The following is a 6,671-nucleotide window of genomic DNA, read 5'->3' as shown; positions in this document are numbered from 1 at the left end:
ATGAACTGCAAAGTGTTTCATATGCAGCAAAACCACAAATAATAACCACACGACATTCGGCAGAACGCCTGACATATAAATATTAGAAAGCCACAACCTTTATAGCAGTTAAAGTCACACGGGAACTTACATTTAAAAGTAACTAGAACAATTACTTTTTGATGATTTTTTTTTTTTTAAAGCTTATGTTAACAGTGTGTTTACGGTGTAATATTTCCATGTAATTAAGGTACATAGGTAGGTGTGTATGTATGAGTCTTTGTGTTGCCATAAAAAAATGAACAAAAAATACCACTGCAAGCACAAAGAGATGTACATGGCAGCTGCCATATTTAACTAGAAGTTGCAAATATGGATTTTGCCTGCAGCATTTGCAAGAAATTTGTGCAGGGGCATAATTGGATTTAAGGTGAGTATCTTAGCAAGAGTTGCTTTTTTATTCGCTGGGCAAAGTTTTTTTTTTTTTTTAATACTTCTGGCTTAACAGATTATTATGAACCTATTGCCCCTGTAGGGGTTGATTTATTAACAATTTGCACAGTCATTTGTCCAGCGAATTTGCATATACATTTATTCTGTAGATAGGCAAAACAAATGTTTTGTCTTCTGAACAAATTGATTTATTTCAGGTACTTATATAGTGGCGTCAATTTACGCATACTTCTAGCTTAACAGATTATTATGAACCTATTGCCCCTGTAGGGGTTGATTTATTAACAATTTACACAGCCATTTGTCCAGCGAATTTGCATATACATTTATTCTGTAGATAGGCAAAACAAATGTTTTGTCTTCTGAACAAATTGATTTATTTCAGGTACTTATATAGCGGCGTCAATTTACGCAGCGCTTTACATATACATTGTACATTCACATCAGTCCCTACCCTCAAGGATTACAACCTAAGGTCCCTACACACATTCATACATATACTAGAGCCAATTTAGACAGGATCCCATTAACCTACCAGCATGTCTTTAGAGTGTCGGAGGAAACCCACGCAAGCACAGGGAGAACATGCAAACTCCAAGAAGATGGTGTCATGGTTGGGATTCAAATCAAGTACCCTTTTTGCTGCTGGGTGAAAGTGCTCACCACTACACCACTGTGCTGCCCTGATGTTCTTTTATTATAGGAAGTAGTAAAATGCTACATTATGGCCACTAGGTGCAGCTGAGGAGTTTAGGAAATACACGTATCTGTGTAACAAAAGATACAACGTAAAAATTCTAGTGAACGTTAGCGGGAAGTAGTAACTAAATGTAACCATTAGCATTCTCTATTATTGTTACATTGTATCTTTTTTTACCAAGGCGTATGCATTTTCTATGTTCCTCATCGCCATCCAGTGGCCTAATGTGATATTTTCCTCCTACCTATAATAACAGAACATACATTCAGACGAGGAATAGTCCTAAAGAACGTTCATTTTTGCCCAATTTACACAGAATGAATGCACATGAAAATAAATTGAACAAATGGCTACGTAATTAGACCCCTTGACCTATCCCTTAACTTCAACTTAACTTTTGACGTTACCTTAAACTTAAAGCCCAATTGTACTCTCCAGAAAGAAATAAATGTGTACTTCAGGGTTCTGAAAGTAATTAGACCGTAAAAGCTGACTTGTTTTAGATCTTTAAATAATCTATTCCAGCTTTCACAAATTCCTGTTACAGGGCAGCAGTTAAAGCGGTAGTAAACTCCTGTAAGGAAAAAAAAAGTTTCCACCTACAAGGCAATATCATAATGTGCTGGTATGCACAACCCCTTGAAACTTTCCCCATTTTGTCATGTTACAACCAAAAACATAAATTTATTTTATTGGGATTATATGTGATAGACCAACACAAAGTGGCACATTTGTGAAGTGGAAGAAAAATGATAAATGGTTTTGCAAATTTTTTACAAATAATACCGTATATGAAAAGTATGACTTACATAGTTACATAGTTACATAGTTACATAGTTAGTCAGGTTGAAAAAAGACACAAGTCCATCCAGTTCAACCACAAAAAAAGACTAGAGACTTTTTTTAGTTAGAGACTTGCATTTGTATTCAGCGCCCTGAGTCAATACTTTGTAGAACCACTTTTTGCTGCAATTACAGCTGTAAGTCTTTTTGGGGATATCTCTTCCAGCTTTGTACATCTAGAGAGTGACATTTTTAGCCATTCTTCTTTGCAAAAAGTTCAAGCTCTGTCAGATTGGATGGAGAGCATCTGTGAACAGCAATTTTCAAGTCTTGCCATATATTCTCATTTGGATTTAGGTCTGGACTTTGACTGGGCCATTCTAACACATGAATATGCTTTGATTGAAACCATTCCATTGTAGCTCTGACTGTATATTTAGGGTTGTTGTCTTGTTGGAAGGTGAAGGTCTGCCTCAGTCTCAAGTCTTTTGCAGACTCTAACAGGTTTTCTTCTAATGCCGTGTACACATGACTGGACTTTCTGGCAGACTAGGTCCGACGCTCTTCCCGACGAACTTCCTGCAGACTTCCGACGGACTTTCCGTACGAATGGATATAGCCACACACGAACGGACTAAGTCCGGTTGAAAGTCCATTTGTTTTGAACATGATGACGTAAGACGGGACTAAAAAAGGAAGTTCAATAGCCAGTAGCCAATAACTTCCCTTGCGTTGTATTTGGTCCTTTGGAGCAGCATACAAACAGTTTTCCCAATAGGAATTGAGTCCATCGGACAGATTTGAAACATGTTCTATTTCTAGGTCCGTCTGGTTTTTAAAAGAAAAACGATTGGATTAGCCCACACACGATCAGACTGTCCAACAGACTGATTCCGTCAGACCTACTCTGCCGGAAAGTCCGGTCGTGTGTACGTGGCATTAGAATGACCTATTTGGCTCCATTCATCTTCCCATCAACCCTGACCAGCTTCCCTGTCCCTACTGAAGAAAAGCATCCCCACAACGTGATGCTGCCACAGCCATGTTTCACGGTGAGGATGGGGTGTTCAGAGCGATGTGCAGTGTTAGTTTTCCACCATACATAGCGTTTTGCTTTTAGGCCAAAAAGTTCAATTTTGGTCTCATCTGACCTGAACACCTTCTTCCACATGCTTGCTGTGTTCCCCTCATGGCTTCTCACAAACTGCAAACGGGACTTCTTATGGATTTCTTTCAACAATGTCTTTCTTCTTGCCACTTTCCATAAAGGCCAGATTTGTGGAGTGCACGACTAATAGTTGTCGTGTGGACAGGTTCTCCCACCTGAGCTGTGGATCTCTGCAGCTCCTCCAGAATTATCATGGGCCTCTTGGCTGCTTCTCGGATTAATGCTCTCAGTTTGGTAGATGGCCATGTATTGGTAGGCTTGCAGTTGTGCCATACTCTTTCCATTTTCAGATGATGGATTGAACAGTGCTCCATGAGATGTTCAAAGTTTGGGATTTTTTTTATAACCTAACCCTGACATAAACCTCTCCACAACGTTATCTCTAACCTGTCTGGTGTGTTCCTTGGCCTTCATGATGCTGTTCTCTAACAAACCTCTGAGGGCTTCACAGACCAGCTGTATTTATACTGAGATTAAATTACTCCATTTACTAATTAGGTGACTTCTGAAGGCAATTGGTTCCTTTAGATTTTTGTTAGGGGTATCAAAGTAAAGGTGGCTGAACCTTGGTGGCCCGTGCATTAAGGACACACAGGCGCCACGTCCTCTCTGCCCCGCTGCCACCCCCTATTTAGACATCCGGACCATTTTCAGATGCTGGGCACCTTTATTACAATGGCGAGGTGTTTTTATGAAGCACCTGATTAGAGCCATATGCTCCAATAGGCTTCAAAAAAGATGGACTTGGAGCGCAGAGCATTGCGCTCTCAGCCCATCCAGATGTGTTAGAGAAGCAAATTAATATTTGCCTTTCTAACACTGAATCACCTCTCTGCCAATCGGGAAGCATGGGTATGTTACTGTATGCAGTTATCTCAGAGGAAGACGCCATCCTGGTGCAACCTCTCTCCCCCTGCCCGATGATCCCCGCTGATCAGGTAAGTGTCGGTGGACCAGTGGGGGGTGAGGTGCTGGGGGAGGTGTGAGGTGCCGCAGGGGGGTTGTTTGCCGCCCCCACACAAAAAAACAGCAGCCGCTACTGAGGCTGAATACAAATGCACAGCACACTTTTCAGATATTTACTTGTAAAAAAAATTTAAAACCATTTATCATTTTCCTTACACTTCACAATTATATGCCACTTTGCGTTGGTCTATCACAAAAAAATTCCAATTAAATACACATGTTTTTGGAAGTAACATGACAAAATGTGGAGAATTTGAAGGGGTATGAATATTTTTTCAAAGCGCTGTATACAATTGATAGGAAGCATAGGCTTTGTTGATTTGAGAGCTCAAGCTCTGGCAGTGTAGTACAGGAAAGAACAAACCAGTCCAGTGCACAAGTTCCAGCCCTCAAGGGCTTCAATCGAGATATCCATGGGATGCAGATGAAAACCAATTTCTGTGAGCTGCAGCTCCCAACAAAGGAGCTGGGAAGATCCAAAGAGCTCAAACAATAAAATAGGAAAAGCAACGAAGGATCCCCGTTAGTAAGTTGAAAGTAATTTATTGTACAATCAAAATAGAACACCTACACTTAGGTTCTTCACAATAAGTATGGGATTAGGTGGAAGCCCATAGGATAGCTTGTTGGTGTCAGCAGCTATGGTATCCGAGCCGGCATGAAGGAAGCCGGATTTGACAGCTGTGTCTGGCATTCTCCACTACTATTCCCTGCTTCATGGAAACCCCTATGGGCAGTAGGAGGAACAGGGGTGATGAAGGGGGGTGGTAACACATTTCAAAGGTACACACCTTCTTTGTCATAACTTGCCCCTGTGATGGACAAGCATGCTTAACCAGTTCCCGACCGACGCACGACGATGTACGTCGGCTGAATGGCACGGGCAGGCAAACTGGTGTACGTCCAGTTGAAATTGCCACCCTGCCATCGCGTTCACGCCGCTAGTGGAGTGCGCACATGCTGGTCGGGACCCCCGTGAGTCCGGTCGCAGGTCCCGTGGACTCAATCGCTGTGGGGATACCCGCGATCGTCTCACGGGGAGGCTGAACGGAGAGATACTGATGTAAACAGCATCTCCCCATTCTGCCTAGCAACAAGTGACACTGATCTCTGCTCCCTGTGATTGGAGCAAAGATCAGTGTTCACTAACACACAGCCCAGCCCCCCACAGTTAGTAACACGCCCCTAGGACACACTTAACCCCTACACTGTCACCCTCGGTTAACCCTTTCACTGCCAGTTTCATTTACACAGGCCTTTGTATAGCACTGATTGCTGTATAAATGACAATGGTCCTAAAAATGTGTCAAAAATGTCTGATGTGTCCGCCATAATGTCGCAGTCACAATACTAGTAAAAAAAAAATGATTAACCTCCCTGGCGGTATGATTCAGTCTGGAATTAGGTGCTGAAAGCGGTACAATTATTTTGCACGGAAATCTGGCTTTTATTTTGTAGTGCTGTAATTCTTAGGAATAACACTCTTAAATCTGTTCAAACCAGAGTCTAGCAGACATCCCGGGTATGATAAAGTTTATAATATAATAAAGAATAATAAATATTATTCAATAATGTAATCAAATCCAAAAACACTGAAAAATTGACACTTTTTGGTTGCTATGGACAATCTCCAAATTCCAGGCAGTAAAAAACAGTATTTATAATATAAAAGTGCATGCAGGGCACTGCACAAACCACTAGGGACAACGGGGGTGTGTATTTTTTAATACAGCACTGTAATCTGTAAGGCCGCGTACACACGCGCGGACTGTTGGCCCAACCTTGTCCGCTGAACAGTGTTTGGGCGGACAGTCCGCTCGTGTGTGGGGCTTCAGCGGACAGTTTCAGCGGACAGTTGGCCGAACAAGGTCTTACGGAAATTCCGAAAAACTGTCCGCTGAAACAAGGTTTCAGCGGACTGTTCGCTCGTGTGTAGGCTTGTTCGGCCAACTAAGTCTCGCGCATGCTCAGAAAGGATTTCCACGTCGGAAGGTTGCATTGCAGTGTATAGGACGTCGTATTTTGCGTCCCGTCGTACGTGCCGTTCACGTCATCGCGCACGGTTTCAGCAAACTGTTCGTTCGTCGTGTGTGGCCATGTCCGTCCATGCTAAGTTTGAGCGGACTGTTCGCTCAAACTGTTGGACGGACAAAGTTGGGCCAACAGTCCGCGCGTGTGTACGCGGCCTAAGATTACAGTGCTGTGTGTGTTTTGTGTGTTTTTATTTTTTTGAATTTGCCGCCGTTCTCCGCTCCCGTGCGCCGTAACGCCGCAGGGAACGGAGCTCGGCGGCATTCGGTACTGTGAATCGAGCGGAGGATGGCTCGATCACACAGCGCGGCGGACATCGCTGGATCCAGGGGACAAGGTGAGTAACTCTCCCTGTGTCCTCCCCTGCATCGAGCGAAGCCATCCCGAGTCTGGCTCGGGGTTACCGCTCCTATCAGTATATTCCTAACCCGAGCCAGACTCGGGATTACCGCTTAGGGGGGTTAATAAAGAATGCCATAAAATATCCACTATTTTGTAAACGCTATACATTTTGCGCAAACCAATGAATAATCACTTATTATGATTTTTTTTACCAAAAATATGTAAAATAATATGTATCAGCCTAAACTG

The sequence above is a fragment of the Lithobates pipiens genome, unplaced genomic scaffold (assembly GCF_037356315.1).
Source record: "Lithobates pipiens isolate NorthernLeopardFrog02 unplaced genomic scaffold, aLitPip1_a1.2 Scaffold_19, whole genome shotgun sequence".
Classification (NCBI taxonomy): domain Eukaryota; kingdom Metazoa; phylum Chordata; class Amphibia; order Anura; family Ranidae; genus Lithobates; species Lithobates pipiens.
The sequence above is the reverse complement of the archived record's forward strand: the minus strand, read 5'-3'. Positions refer to the sequence as shown.